We start from the raw sequence: 16,322 nt of genomic DNA on the forward strand, positions 1-16,322 counted from the left end.
GGCAGTGCATAGAATCAAGAACAAAGGCAGAGAAAGGGCAGAGGAGTCCTCCCACACATATGACACAGTGTCCTTACTGGGAACTTAGTGCTTTATTAGTGCCGTTGGATTCTTAATTACTTTGGAATGACATGGCTCCTTTTTCCTCAGAGAACTAGAGAATCCTATTATTAAATCAAAACTGTTAACATTCTTTTCAATCCATTTTCAGCCCACATCATATTAAGAGTATGCTAAAACCTTTGCCTACCTCATGGTTATTTCGGCAGGCTTTATTGAATGCCTAATATATGTTTGGACATACAGCCCCTGTCTGCAAGGAGGTAGCATTCCAGTTGAAGAGAGAAGTTTACAAGTAGCAATAGTGCAAGGTAGACCATAAGAATCTCAAGGCAGGATGAAATGAAATGTTATAGAAACTAAAGAAGGAGATTATTTCTAAACTCAGAGCATCTGGAAAAGCTTCTTGGAGATGTAGCACTTTTGTGAGATGCATTACTTTTAAATTTATATTCCCGAGCAGATGGTTCTGGAGGGGTTAGCATGGTGTGAGACTCCCCAACATGTCTTTTCAAGTCTAGCAAAGCTAGATGCCCCTACTACTTCAATTATATCCTTTCTACATTAAAAAACACATGGAGGCTTTATTACAGTGCCAGATATTTTGCTGGATGCCAAGAATATAATAGAGAATAAAAGAGTCAAAGTCACTTTCATTTCAGAGTTAAGCAAGAGGAAAGGCAAAAAATAAGCAAACAAAAAATAAAGGTTGTGAAAGTGTTGCAAAGGATAATAAATGAGAAAGTAACTGGAAGGAAGGGTGATTTTGGGTAGCATGGTGACAGAGTTTTCTAAGTATAAAATAAAACCAGAGGAATAAGAGCTAGCCTGTTGTATGAAGAACTGGATAAGAAGTTGTTCAAGGAGAGTAAATAGCAAGCATAGAGAACCAGAGGTTGGAAATGGGCTTGAAACTGTTGAAGACCAATAGGTGGTGAAAGGAAAAAAAAAGTCAACCTCGAATTCTATATCCAGCAAACATATCCTTCAAAACTGAAGGTAGAACAAAATCACTTCAGCAAAGACCAAGAGAACAGTTTGCCAGCAGACCTGCACTTAAAATTTACAGTAATGCCATAGAAAAATCTTCAGGTTGAAGGGAAATGTCACCAGATGGAAACTGAGATCTGCAGGAATAAGTGAAGAACACTACATATGCTTTGTAAGTGGCTATTTTTCTTTTCTTATTCCTTTAATTATTTGATAGGCAGCTAAGTATATAAAGCAAAAATGGTCATGTTTCTAATGTATGTACATGTTAATTATATGACAAGAATTGCACAAAGAAATGGGAGGGGAGTAGAACAATATTGTTGAAAGATCATTATATTTTTTAACAAAGTGGTACAATATTAACTCTAAAGAGACAGTGATAATTTAAGGTTGGATACTGCAATACCCTAGAACAAACACAAAAACAAATACAAAGGGAAGTGGATTTGGCTCAATGGCTAGAATGTCTGCCTACCACATGGGAGGTCCAGGGTTCAAACCCAGGGCCTCCTGGCCCATGTAATGAGCTGGCCCATGCACAGTGCTGATGCACGCAAGGAGTGCCATGCCATGCAGAGGTGTCCCACATGTAGGGGAGCCCCATGCACAAGGAGTGCACCCTGTAAGGAGAGCTGCCCAGCACAAAAATGTGTAGCCTGCCCAGGGTGGCACTGCACACATGTAGAGCTGATGCAGCAAGATGAAACAACAAAAAGAGACACAGATTCCCAGTGCCACTGACAAGAATATAGGTGGACATGGAAGAACACACAGCGAATGGACACAGAAAGCAGACAACAGTGAGGGGGGGAGGGGGGATGGCAGGAAAGGGAGAGAAATAAATAAAAAATAAATCTTTACAACAAAAGCAAATACACAGATGTATGGCTAAAATGTTAATAGAAAAAAATGGAACAAAGAGTATTTGATTAACCCAACATAATGCAGGAATGGAAGAACAGAAAACAGATGGAGCAAATATAACACAAATAACAAAATCATAGAACACAATCCAACCAGATCAATAATTGCATTACACGTAAATGAACCAAACACTCAAATTAAAAGGCAGGAATTATTATACTAGATAAAAAAAGCAAGATCCAAATGTACACTGGCTTCAAGAAATGTACTTTGTAAACAAACAGGTTGAAAGTAAAAAGATAGAAAGTTACATATCATGTAAAGAGTAAGCATAAAGATGTGTAAGTGCATATATTAGTACCAGATAAAAATAGTCTTCAAGAAGAAATATTACCAGAGATGAAGATGTCATTTTATAATAATAATAAAGGGAGTAATTCATCAGAAAGACCTTACAAATCGCAATGTAATCCAGTTAATGATGGAGCTTAAGGATATATGGAGCAAAAATTGACAGCCCTAAAGAATAAAATAGAAAATCCAAAATACTAGGAGATTTTAGCACCTCTTTCTCAGTAGTTGATAAAACAATAAGACAAAAAAATTGGTAAAGTTTAAAAGATCTGGAAATAACTATCAACCATCTTGTACTAATATATATTTATAGAACATTACACTTAATAGCTACAGAATCTACATTCTTTTCTAATGTATATAGGAAATTTACCAAGAGAGAGCATATGCGGAGCCATTAAAAAGTCTTAATAAATTTTGAGTGACTAAATTCTATTGAATATTTTCTTTGATTATGGTGGAGTGAAGTTAAAAATATAATAAGATTTATAAAAGACCAAAACCCATGGTCAAAGAATTTAAAAATCCAAAGTGTAGTTAGAAAATATTTTGAACTGAATTATAATGAAAATACTAATATAAAAAATTGGGGATTAGAGCAGTTTTGGAGAGACATGTAGAGCTTTATATTGGAAAAGAAGAAATGCTTAAAATCAATGGTCAAAGTTTCAACACTATGAAATCAGAAAAAGACAAGTGAATTAAATTAAATCAAGTAGGAGAATGGAAAAATAAGAAGTGGGAATCAATTAACTAGGAAAAAAAGACAAATAACTAACAAAGCCAAAATTCCTTCTTTGAAAAGATAAATGAAAGTATTGCCAATAATTAAAAAGTGGATATCAATACACATTCTACACACATTAAAGGGATAATAAGAAAATATTATAAAGAATTTTATGCCAGCAAACATGGCAATGAATCTGAGATAGGCAATTCTTTGAAAAATTCAACTTAAAACTAACACACAAGATGAAATAGAAAATCAGAATAGTCATTTCCCCATTTAGAAAAATAAATTTGTTGTCAAAAACATTTCCCACAAAGAAAGTTCTATAACCTAGAGAGTTTCACTGAAGAATTCTATCAAACATTAGAGGATTAAATAATACCAACCTTACATAAATTCCTTCAGAAAATAGAGGAGGCCAAACAACTACCCAACCTGTTTTTGAGCCAGTATATTAATAACAAAATTGGCAAAGAACTAGAAGAAAATTAAATTGCCAACTAATATATGCCATGAGGAGAGAGAAAAAATCCTATGGCAAGTCAGAAACAGCAAAATATATACACAGATATATATGAGCATATATGTATACAAACACTTATATACATTAACTCCATGTTTGTTTATTCCAAGAAGTAAGGTTGGTTTAATATTTGAAAAGCAACTACTTTAGTTCACTATATTAACAGACAAAATGAGAAAATAATATATAATAATCTCAATAGCTGTAGAAAAAATAATTTGACAAAATTCAACATCCATTCATGATAAAATTCTGGAAGAAAACATTATCAATTTGACAAACTGAATCCATGAAAACCTACAGGTACTATCTTACTAAATGATGAAATATTGAACATTTCTCTGTGAATTTAGCCAAGGTTCTCCAGGGAAACAATAGACAATATACTGTAAATATTATGAGCTTTATTATAGGAATTGGCTCACATGACTGTGGGGATGAGCAAGTCTGAATTCAATGAGGCAGGTTGACAAGTTGGGAACTCTGATGAAGGTTTTTTCAGTGAATACCTCAGGAGATGCTGGTTGGTGGAAGTAGAGATGGGAGTTCTTTCTTCCTTCTGACCACAGAACTCATCAGATCTCCTTTTGAAGCCTTCAGCTAATTGGATGAGACTTCTCTTATTGCTCAACGCTATCTCCTTAGTTGATTGCAGATGTAATCAACCATAAGTGTAATAAATTTACTGATGATTTAAATCCAAGAATTGTCCTCAGAGTACCAATCGAGTCAGTGGTTGCTGATTAAATAACTGGACATGATAACCTAGTCAAGTTGACATATAAACTTAACCATTATACCCTGTAAAATATGGAAAATGTCAAGGATGTCCATTCTCAATATTTCCACTCAGCATTGCAGTGGAAGTTTCAGGCAGTACAATAAGACACACACACACACACAAATAAAAATAAAAAGCATATAGATTGAAAATGAAGAAGTAAAATTATTTTTATTTGTAGAGATTATTGCTTACATAGAAAATCCTTAGGGATCTACAAAATAATTACTGGAACTAATAGGTTAATTTAGTAAGGTAACAGCACACAAAGTCTAATATTTTTTAAATGTATCTTTAAATAGCTGAAAAAAACTTGAAAATGAAATTGAAAACAGATACTATTTATAATAGTATCAGAAATTATTATTATTTTTTATTTAGTAAATAAATTTAACAAAAGATGTGCAAGATGAAAACTACAAAACATGGCTGAGAACAATTAAGGAGACCCCAAATAAATACACAGATTTATACACAACTTGCATGAATTAGCAGATTCAATATTGTTAAGATTTCTATTCTTCTATATATTCAAGGTAATCCCAATCAAGTGTCTAATGGACTCTTGATAGAAATAGAGAAGTGGGTTCTAAAATTTATGTGAAAATCTAAAGGACCTAGGATGGGCAAAACAATATTGAGAAAAATAGTTTGAGGACTCACACTTGAGGATTTCAAGATTTACTATAAAAGCTATTGTAACATAACAGTGTGGCATTAGTATAAAGATGGAGAAATTACATCATGGAAAAATAATAGAAATTCAAGAATTAGACCTACATCCATAGGCTGAATTGATTTCTAACAGTGCCAAGGCAACTGGAGGTGGAAAGAAAGGTACTTTTTTTCAACAAATAGTGCTGGAACAACTGAATAAATGTATAAAAGAGAGAATGAATATCAACTTCTACCATAAAACATATATTAGACTTCTGATCAACCAAGATGGTGGTGTAAGATACTCCTTGGAAGCATTACTCCACAGAATCTTTGAACAACTAAAAACAACTGGCAGAGTAATCTTCCTCAGAAATATGGAAAACAGTTAAAAGGTTGTAGTAACTGGGTAATTGTTAAATCAAGAAAACACTACTTTAAAAAATGGTAGGAGTAGCTCATGACACCTTTGCTGGCCCCTGTTACCTCCTTCCTGGCATGGTGAGGAGCCAGTCTGTGCTTCCAATATGGGTGCCTGGCCCTGCTCTGAAGGAAGTGAAGTAACTATATGCAAACTGTGGCACAGGTATGCTGGTGCCAAGCTATTGGGTGGCAGTCTGAAAGCCTAAACCAGGACATTCTTCTCTGACTCACTCTCCCAGAACTTGCCCTGCATGCAGAAGCAGTTTGCAGACAGCTAAAGTGGTATAAAAAACAATTCAGTCAAAGTTACCTAGGGCAAAGAATTACTTTCTTAAAGTCATACAATTAAGCACCAGAGTTTAGGAGAAAATCTACTTCATAGAGAGTAGAGAAGATATTCAAATTCCTGTAAACAGAAGAACTCCAATGGCCAAGAGCAAGTCCAAGCCCAAGACAAGAAGCAGTCTCAGAAAAACTGGAGAGGACTCTGCTTCACATTCACCTCAGGCTGATCTTGATAGGAGGGCTAAGCTCTGAAGGATAGCTCCACCCAATGCAAAGCCAATTTTCAAAGACTGTGAAAGATGTTTTTGTATTGGTTTCTTTGTTCTTGTTAGCTCCTAGAACTCAAGGAAATCTCTATCATACTACTAGCTGGATATAAACTTAAGGAACTTACAGCTCAGGGACAAAATCTTAGTGTTAACATGTTAATATATTAAAATGTGAAGTGTGCAACAAAAGATTATAAGCAAACAAAGAAACAAGAAGCGAAGATCCATCCTAAGTCTCAAAATAAAAATTCAGAAACCATCTGTAAAGAAGATAAGAAGATAAAAAGAAAACAAAGAGGAAACAACTAAAAGAGAACAGGAAAACAGTGAATGGAAAATATGAGAATCTCATGAAAGGGATAGAAATTTTTAAGAGGAACAAAACAGAAATACTGGAGTTAAAGACAATAATAACCAAAATGAAGAATTCCCTAGAGGGTTTCAAAAGCATATTGGAGCTGACAGAAGAATAAGTCAGTGAACTTGAAGAAAAAATATTTTAAATGATTCAGACTGAAGAGGAAAAGAGTGGAAAAAAGTAAACAAAGTTTAAGAGATCCATGGGACACTACAACCCACCGTAACACATTATGGGAGATCCAGAAGAATAAGAAATAGAGAAAGCAGCAGAAGGAATATTCAAAGCTATAACCTGTGGTTTTGGACATAAAATGTATAAAGATATGACTTGTAACATGTACACAAATAACTAGAGGATCTAGGAAACGAAGAACAAATTAAATCCAAAGTGAGCAGAAGGAAGGCAATAAAGATTAGAGTGGAGATAAATGAAATAGAAAATTAAAAACAACAACAACAAAAGAATCAATGAAACCAAAGTTAGTTTTTGGAACTATCAATGAAAATGACAATCCTTTAGGTGGACAGAAAAATAAAAAAATAAAGTAGACATAAATAACTAAAATCAGTAATGAAAGGGGAACATTACTATTGACCCCACAGAAATAAAAAGGATTATGAGGATGCAATGAAGAGCTGTACACCAAAAATGATAGAGCCTAGATGTAATAGAAAAATTCATAGAAAGGTACAACCTAGCTAAATTGAATCAGGAAAAAATAGATCTCAATGGATCAATAACAAGTCAAGAAATTGAATCGATCAGGTAAAATCTCCTAATAAAGCAAAGTCTGAGACCAGATGGCTTCACTGGTTAATGTTAACAAACATTCCAAGGAGAATGAATACCAATCTTGCTCAAACTCTCCCATTAAATTGAAGAGGGGTGTGGGGGTACACTTCTTAATTTACTCCATAGGGCGAACATCACCCTAATAACAAGGCCAGGTTAAGATACCACAAGAAAATGAAGTTATAGACCAATATCCCTATGCATGTAGATGCAAAAACTCTCCACAAAATAGTAACAAATTTAATCCAATAGCACTTTAAAAGAAGTGTCTTCTTTGTTTCTCCACATTGTCTTCTCTGTTTCTCCACAGAAGACTCCGGGTTCACTCCTCAGACTTCCCCCTCTTTAGAAGCAGAGCTGTGGTATACTTGTGATGCCATGTGGAAGATCAAGCTTCACGCCTGGTCCCTCTGGCAAGCCAGACACCAGATGAGAGCTGCCCCCAGGCCAGCATCAGCAGCTCAACTGCCAGCAGCAGCCCCTCCACCTGCACTTGGCTCACCTGCTGCTCCATCTAGGCAGCCGGGTCAATGGCCCAGATGGCAACCACTGTAGCTGGCATGGCTGTGGCCTCTGCTCTTGGGCCCCCACTGGGCCCTGCCATGACTGGGGGCTTCAGGAGAGGGAGGAATGCTGAGCCCTCAAGGCCTGACATCACTTACCAGGAATCAGGGAGCCCAGCCACCTACCAGCAGCAGCAACAGCAGCAGTTTGGCCCTTGCCACTATGAGATGACACCATTTTTGGAGTGTGCCCACAACCAGGGTGAACTTAAGCGTTTTGAGGGTTTCAGTGAGGTGCTGAAGCAGTGCAGATTTGCAAATGGATTAGCCTAATCAAGAAGTTGAAAATGAAGAAATGGAAAATCTGCTCTAATGGTCAAGCTAATTTAATGTAAAACTATAATTGATAGTGAAAGTATAAAGTGTAAAACCACTTTAGTTAAACCTCTCCTCTATCAGTAAGAGCTTCCTTGCTTATGAATCACAATGGAAGAGCGTGTTTTACTGTATAGAAGTCCTCCGTGATGGTGTAGATTTGGGGAATGGACAAATGTTGGTGTGGCCTCCTTAAACCAGTTGCTGTGACGTTATTATCTGTGAACTCATTAGAACAAAGTGATTTTCTTCCAAAAAAAATTATGCATGATGCTCAAGTGGGATTTATCTCAGGTATGCAAGGGTGGTTCAACATAAGAAAATCAATGAACACAATACCTATCATTAATAGAATGAAAGAAAAAAGTCACTTGAACATCTTTGATTGCTACAGAAAAGGCATTTGGCAAAATTCAGCACCACTACTTGATAAAAAGTACTCAGAATATCAGGAATGGAGTAAACTCACTCAACATGGTAAAGGACATTTATGAAAACCCATCATTTAACATCATACTTCATGGTGAAACAGTGAAAGCTTTCCCTCTAAGATCAGGAGCAAGACAAGGATGCCCACTGCTACCACCATTTTTCTGCATAGTATTGGAAATTCTAGCCAGAGAATTTTGGCAAGAAAAAGAAAAACAAGGCATCCAAATTGGAAAGGAAGAACTAACGCTTTCACTATTTGTAGAGATGATTGTATTTATAGAAAATCCTAAAAAGTTCACAACGAAGCTTCTAGAGCTAATATAGGAATTCAGCAAAGTGGCGGGTACAACAAAACATCTAAAAATCAGTAGTGTTTCAACACACTGGTTATGAACAATCAGAAAAAGAAAGCAAGAAAAAATTCCATTTACAATAGCAACTATAAGAATCAAATATCTAGAAATAAATCTAACCAAGGATGTAAAGGACCTCTTAGCAGAAAACAACGAAACATTGCTAAAAGAAATCAAAGAAGACCTAAAAAAATGGAAAGGCATTCCATGTTCGTGGATTGAAAGACTAAATAATGTAAAAATGTCAATTCTACCCAAAGCCATTTACAGACTGAACATAATCCCAACCAAATTCGAACAGATTTCTTTGCAGAAATGGAAAAGCCAATCATCAAATTTATATGGAAGGGTAAGGGGAACCAATAGCCAAAACCATGTTGAAAAAGAAGAATAAAGTTAGTGGACTCACAATTCCTCTTTGCAAATTTTATTCCAAAGCTACAGTAATCAATCCAGCATTATAGTAGCATAAAGACAGACATATTCACCAATGGAATCCCATTGAGTTTTCAGAAATAAATTCTAACATCTATGGCAAAATGATATTTGAGAAGGGTACCAAGTCTACTCATTTTGATTAAAAGAATAGACTCTTCAATCCAGTGCTTTGAAAACTGGATATACATATCCAAAAGAATGAAGGTGGTGCCCCACTACAAACCATAAAAAAAAAAATTTACTCAAAATGGATCAAAGACCTAAATATAAGAACCCAAAGTATAAAACTAGAAGAAAACATAGGGAAGCATTCTTCAGGATTTTGTGTTAGACAAGGGTTTCCTAGACTTTGCACCAAAAGCAGGGGCAAGAAAAGAAAAAAACTAAATAATTTGGACTGCCTCAATTTTTTAAAAAATATTCATCAAAGAACTTGATCATGAAAGTAAAATGACAAAGGACACACAACAGGAGAAAATATTTGTAAACCGTGTATCCAAATATGCAGTTTAATATCCAGAATATATAAAGAAATCCTACAACTCAACAACAAAAAACAAACAACCAAATTTAAAAATGGGCAAAAAGATCTGAATATACATTCCTCTCCAGAAGATATACAGATGTCCAACAAGCACATGAAAAGATGCTCAACGTCATTAACCATTAGAGAAATAATTAAAACCACAATGAGATAACATTTCATACCCACTATAATGGCTAGAATTAAAAAACAAAATTACAAGCAAAAAAACAAGTATTGAAAAAGATGTGAGAAATAGTGACATTCATTCACTCTTGGTAGGAATGTAAAACCGTGAAGCCACTGTGAAAAGCAGTTTAGTGGCTCCTCAGAAAGTTAAGCATAGAATTATCATGAGACCCAGCAATTCCACTTTTAGGTACAGAGCCAACAGTATTGAAAGCAGGGGCTACAGATATTATAACACTGATGTTCACAGCAGCATTATTCAAAATTGCTAAAAGGTGAAAGCAACCCAAGTGTCCATTAACAGATGAATAGATAAAGAGAACATTGTGCATTCATACAATGGAATATTACTCAGCCATAAAAAGGAATGAAGTTCATATACGTGCAAAAGCTTGGATGAAACATGAAGACATCATTTTGAGTGAAATAAAACAGACACAAAAAGACATACACAGTATGAACTCACTGTTACAAAATAATTAGAATAAGCAAATTCATTGATTCAGAAACTAGAATATAGGTTACCAGGAGCTGGGTCCAGGGTGGGGAATGAGGAGTTAGTGCTTAATTGGTACAAAGTTTCTATTTGGGATGATGGAAAAATTTTGGTAATGGATGATGATGATGGTAGCACAACAGTGAGAATGTATTTAATATAATTACATATTTGAATATTGTTAACATGGGAAAATTTAGTTGTATAAATATTACTAGAATAAAAACTTGTTAAAAAGCATAGGACTGTACACCACCAACAATGAACCCTAATGTGAACTATGGACTATAGTTAAGAGCATAATTATAAGAATATTGTTTGATCAATTAAACTAAGTGTACCAAATAGAGAAAATGTGTGGTTGAGGGAGGAATGCATATGAGAGCTGTGTGTTTTCTGCATGCTTTTTCTGTAAAGCTACAACTTGCTCCAATAAAAAAAAAAATTAAGCACATTGAAATTAAGTTTGATTACAGATCTTAATGTAAAGGCTGAAAATATAAATCTTTTAGAACAAAAATAAGGGAATTATTCATGAGCTTGGGATATGCAACATTTCTTAGCAAATAAACCAAAAGCATTGAATATAAAAATGATATATTGGATTTTATAAAAATCAAACCCTTTGCATAAAAGACACCATTAAGTAAATGAAAAGGTAAGCCACAGAGCAGGATAACATATTTGCAGTACATATATCTATCATAGAAGAGGATCTAGAATATTTTATCTACTCCTAGAAACCAACAATTAAAAGACAAACAACCCATTTTTAATGGCAAAAGACCTGAATAGATGTGTTATAGAATAAGATATTAAAATTATTAATTAACTTATGAAAAGAAGCACATCATCTTTTGCCACCAAGGAAATGCAAATTAAAAGAACAATTAAATACCATCTCACACCCATTGGTAACATTAAATAAAACAACATACTATGTGCAATGACCATGCAAAGTAACTGTAATTCTCATACATTCCTGGGAAGGCTGTAAAATGGTATAAACAATTTGGAAAACTCCTACGTTTTCTTATTACATTAAACCTACACCTCTTTTATGATTCTGCAATTTTATTCCTAGTCTTTTCCCACAAGGAGCAAAAACAGTACAAAAAAAGAGAGACTTATACAAGAATGTTTATAACTTTATTCATTTTAGCCAAAAACTCAAAATAATCCAAATGTCTATGAACACAAGAATTGATAAATGAATTACTGTCTATTCATACAATGGAATACTACTTGGAAATTCTTTAAAAAAATGAACTACTGGCTTATGCAAGAATATAAACAACGTTCAGAAACAGAATGCGTTGGTAAAGAAGCCAGACACAAAAGAGTACATACTGTTTGATTCTGTAATTTTAAAGTTCAAGAATATACCCAAACTATACAATGTGTGTTCATGTAACAAAATGCATCGGATTGTATACCCAGGATGTCGCCCTTTGAGATAAAGAAAGTTTAATTGAATGTGGATCTATTTGGAAACCTCAGCAAACCAGAACCTTTAATTTCTGTTCTATCCTCATTTATTTCCTATAAAATCTGTTGTTTTATATTACTAGAAAGGGAACTTCATACTCGTATTGATGCTTTAATATCCCTGCAACACTCAAAGAAATATTTATTTATGTTCTGTATTATAACGCTCACTAGAGCTGGTACTATTTTGAGAGATGCTTAATAACAACAAATTTAAAACAATAAGGTGTTTGTTTTGTTTTAAATTACTTCTTCCTCCTCCATTTCTTAAATGGCCATTATTAATTAAACTGTTTTGTAAATGGATTTATCATCTCCTAGCATAAAAAATATTAGCTAATACTTAAATAGTATATGCCAACTACACGCACTGATTTCACTTTACACATGTAAAGATTTACTTTTCACAACACTCTATGAGCAGGTAAAATCCTCGTCTGACTTTACAGATGAGAAAACTGAGGTATGGAAAGGTGATGTAAGGTGTTCAAGGTCACAAAACTAGTGAGAGACTAAGCTGGGTTTTAAAGCCATGCGTTTTTGCTCAGAGGTCTGTGCTCTGAATCACCACACATGCATCTCCTGTAATGGGCGACTAGAATTACAATTACAGAAGCAGGAAAGGCCCTTCATAGATCATCCGGGAGTTCCCATACCTCACCACTAGAGAGTTAAGCGGGTGTTGTTCAGCTAACATGGAGTTGAAGAATGTCAACCACCACACCATGGAGCCTAGAGTGCCTACAGCTGAAAGCAGGAGGATTGCATCCAGTATCCATGTGGAATCTAAACCCCCTCTTGACATAGATGTGGAATGGACTCAACCAAGCCAAGGTCCACAGGAAGGAGGAATACAGTAAGGATCAGAGTGGACTTAATGATATTCTATTCATGAACTATTGTGGTTAATAATCGAGAAAATGTGGCATTGATGTGGAAAAAGTGGCCATGGTGGCTGCTGGGTGCGGGGAATGGGAGGAAGAGAAGAGATGTGGAGGCATTCTCGGGACTTGGAGTTGTCCTGGGTGGTGCTCCAGGGACAATTGCCGGATGTTGTATGTCCTCCCATGGCCCACTGGATGGAACGTGGGAGAGTGTGGGCTATGGTGTGGAACATGGGACATGGGGTGCAGCAATGCCCGGAGATGTACTCACCAGATGCAATGGATGTGACATGATGATGGGGGAGAGTGTTACTGTGCGGGGAGTGGTGGGGTAGGGGTGGTGGGGGCGAATGGGGACCTCATATATTTTTTTAATGTAATATCTTTTTAAAAAATGAATAAATTGAGTAGAATTTGGAGAGGAAAAAAACACAGGTTTTGGGGAAGCAGAAGTTGCTCAAGCAGTTGGGAGCCCACCTACCACATGAGAGGTACCGGGTTCCATTCCCAGTGCCCTAAAGAAGACGAGCAAGACAGCGAGCTGACCCAATGGGTTGGGGCAGTGAGCTGATACAACCAAGGACACAAAGAAGAAGCACAATGAGAGACACAAAAAAAGCAGGGAGTGGAGGTGGCTCCAGCCATTGAGCACCTCAGAGAGCAGACAGTGAACACAAACAACAAGGGGGGGTTGTGGATAAATAACTAAATGAAATGAAATCTTGTTAAAAACCCATAGTTTTGGGCCTCTCCCCAGATGACTGTGTATCAGTAAATCTAGAAATCTGTTTTTAATGCCAACCCCCAACATGAATCTGATGTACAAGGTTTGGGGAAAACACTGGTTTAGTGGAAAACCATGAGAGAGGCATGCATTTGCTAAATCACTGAAAAGCAGTAGGGATTTTTGTATCTGCCTGAAAACACTACTGACATGGAATTCCTTGCATTTGGAGGCTGTTCTTTCTTCAGCACAGTTGAATGCTACCCATCTGCCTGAATTCTGCTGAGTGTGGCTCCCAGCACCGAGTTTATCCTTATTTTTCACAGGCATTAAATGCTTGAAGAAAGTTACCGTGTCCCCTCGGCTCTGTTTGCCATGCCGAAAGTCCATTGACACTTTTAAAGAGTTCTTCATTATAACTGGGTTTAAGTTCCCTGCATCATGATCATTTCCTGTTGGATGATGTCTTTCTTCAACTACTACCCTCCAACTGCAGTCAGAGTTCCCACTTGATTATATCACTGCATATTAGCAGAGGGCCATCACAAGCCCTTGCGCACTATAACTTTTATTGATGTCTTAAAGCTGTGTGTGTGTGTGTGTGTGTGAACTCTGGCATACTCCTGTCATCTATACTCATACTGAACCTACTATCAATCAATTCTCCTAAGTCTTTTCCACACAGGTTTCTGTTAAGCCCAATCTTTATTTCCTTTACTTCCGTCCTTGCTTCCCCAATGTTCTTGTTTATCCCCATTAAGTTTCATACCAATGAATTCCATCCATTCCTCCAGGTTTAGAAAATATAATTCTGCTCAAGAGTCAGTTATGACTGATTGTTAGTGGCTACCTGGAGGGCTCCGAAAGGATTATGAGCTCTCACCCCAGCTTATAGGGAAGGCTGTGATTTCTTAGCAAATTTTATCGTTGGGGAGGGGTGGAAGTTAGTGGCATGCTTCTTATGTTTGTGTCATTCCAGGTACAGCGTTAATTAAGGATGCATCAAGGCAAGAAATACCCTGTTTGATAAATTAGAGAGCCATCAACATCAAGATGATAATAAAGGCAAGAAATATCCTATTTGAAAAATTAGAGAGCCAGAAACATATAGACCATATTTAAAGCATAGGGATTAATTGGGTCATCTGTGGAGATGGTCCAAGGAAAGAGAGTGCAGGACAGAGTCCTGAGTCCTGCCAACATTTTAAGGTCAAGTGAAGGAGTAGCCTGCAAAGAGAACAAAAGTGCAGCAGGCAATCCTTGATATCAGGTCATTGCTCATCTGCTGCCTCACCCCGATGCAGGGGCTAGGAGCCAGGTCCACAGGCACCTGCAGCTCCCATCAGATGCCCACCTGCTGTGGTGCTCCATCTGCAGCAATCTGAGGCAGAGCCCAGCCTACGGCCCACCAGGTCATGAAACCGTTGACCCCAAGACACAGACGCAGCCTCCAGTTAGTCCTCATGGTTCCAGCTTTCCCTTGCCAGTGCCAGCCTGTCCTTGGGCTTCCCTAACTCAAGTTCATTTTTCCTTCCTAGCTGCTGGCTCTGCAGACTTCAGGCCCAACACTAAACACAGACTCCACCACCAGCTCCCACGATTGCACAGGGTCTAAACTTTATAAGAAATCTTTTATTCTCTATCACTCAGGGTGGTTGTACCCTTCTGATTGAACCCTAACTGACATAGAATTTGGTGGTATCAAGAAGCCAAGAGGAGAAAGCATCCCGAGAAGCAGGAAGGGGTCACTATGTTTGTATTTAATCCTTAGCACCACCTTAGGAACAGTATTAGCCCATTTTACAAGTGAGGAAACCGTGACTCAAAGTCATCCAAGCCTTAGAGCCAGTAGGTGGAGAAGCCAGGATCGGAATCTACATCTTTCCGGTTTCAAAGCCTGTTCCCAATAACTACCTTAGGGCTTTAAAATAGACGGGAGTGAGGGAAGGAAGGCAAAAGAATCAAAAGGTCTTCAAAAAGAACTTACTTGGACTCTGACATGCAAAATAAATAAGGCCTAGCTGCTCTGGTTGAAATGATTCCCCGACTAGGAGTCAGTTTCCCTTCAGACTTCGAGGACAGCCAACAGGCCACCCTGGGAAGGGACCTCAGGCTCCGGGGAGCACAGTTTCAAAACCACTTCCTTGTGTCATGTTGGCTCTCCTGTGGGGAAATCTGGTGTATCCGACCATAGGCTTGCACATCGGGAATGGCTCTTCCTTGAGAATGCAACTCATGCAAACCTCACTAAAATCAAGGTTTGTTGCAGCCCCAGTTAAAGAGGCTGGGTTCCTCTACTACCCTGTGCTACAGTCGTTCCAACATAAAGGATGCTGAAGTACTTAGCCTTCTGAATTCATCCGCTGCCTGCAGGCACGATGGCAGGGTACCAAACAGTCAATTAAACGAAGAACACACATTTTCTAGAACAAATCTTTCTCTACTTAAATCGTATATATGCAAAGCTTTGAAAATGGAATGAGGGAGTAAATGACTTTGTATCATCAAAAGTTGTTTCCAAACAAAACCTAAAGCTAGGGAATACATTTATTCTCAGTAATGAAAAGTTAATTTTAGCCGTGTTGGATGCCTGACCCAAGAAAAGACTGGGAAATCGTCACCGTACTGTGAAGATTCAAAAGGGATAGAGGCGCTCATCCTAAATATTTAAAGATCTATTTTATTGAAAGAAGGTTTCTATATATTCTATACAGCAGAGGATAGATGATTTTTCACACTTCGAGTATGTCAACCCCCATACATTTTAATTTTAGCCTTGGAGTCTATCACTATGATCAGAATTGATATTAACGAAATGCAGGCAA

At 37.0% G+C, this 16,322-nt stretch overlaps 1 protein-coding gene and 1 pseudogene across 1 annotated transcript in view; one reads left to right on the forward strand and one right to left on the reverse strand.

Moving 5' to 3' along the window:
* Window positions 1–16,322, reverse strand: part of ZMAT4 (zinc finger matrin-type 4) — a 362,499-nt gene that overhangs the window by 49,980 nt on the left and 296,197 nt on the right. The gene's annotated exons all lie outside the window — the stretch shown is intronic.
* Window positions 5,812–7,990, forward strand: LOC139437823 (coiled-coil-helix-coiled-coil-helix domain-containing protein 2 pseudogene; annotated as a pseudogene).

Source organism: Dasypus novemcinctus, chromosome 29 (assembly GCF_030445035.2).
Source record: "Dasypus novemcinctus isolate mDasNov1 chromosome 29, mDasNov1.1.hap2, whole genome shotgun sequence".
Classification (NCBI taxonomy): domain Eukaryota; kingdom Metazoa; phylum Chordata; class Mammalia; order Cingulata; family Dasypodidae; genus Dasypus; species Dasypus novemcinctus.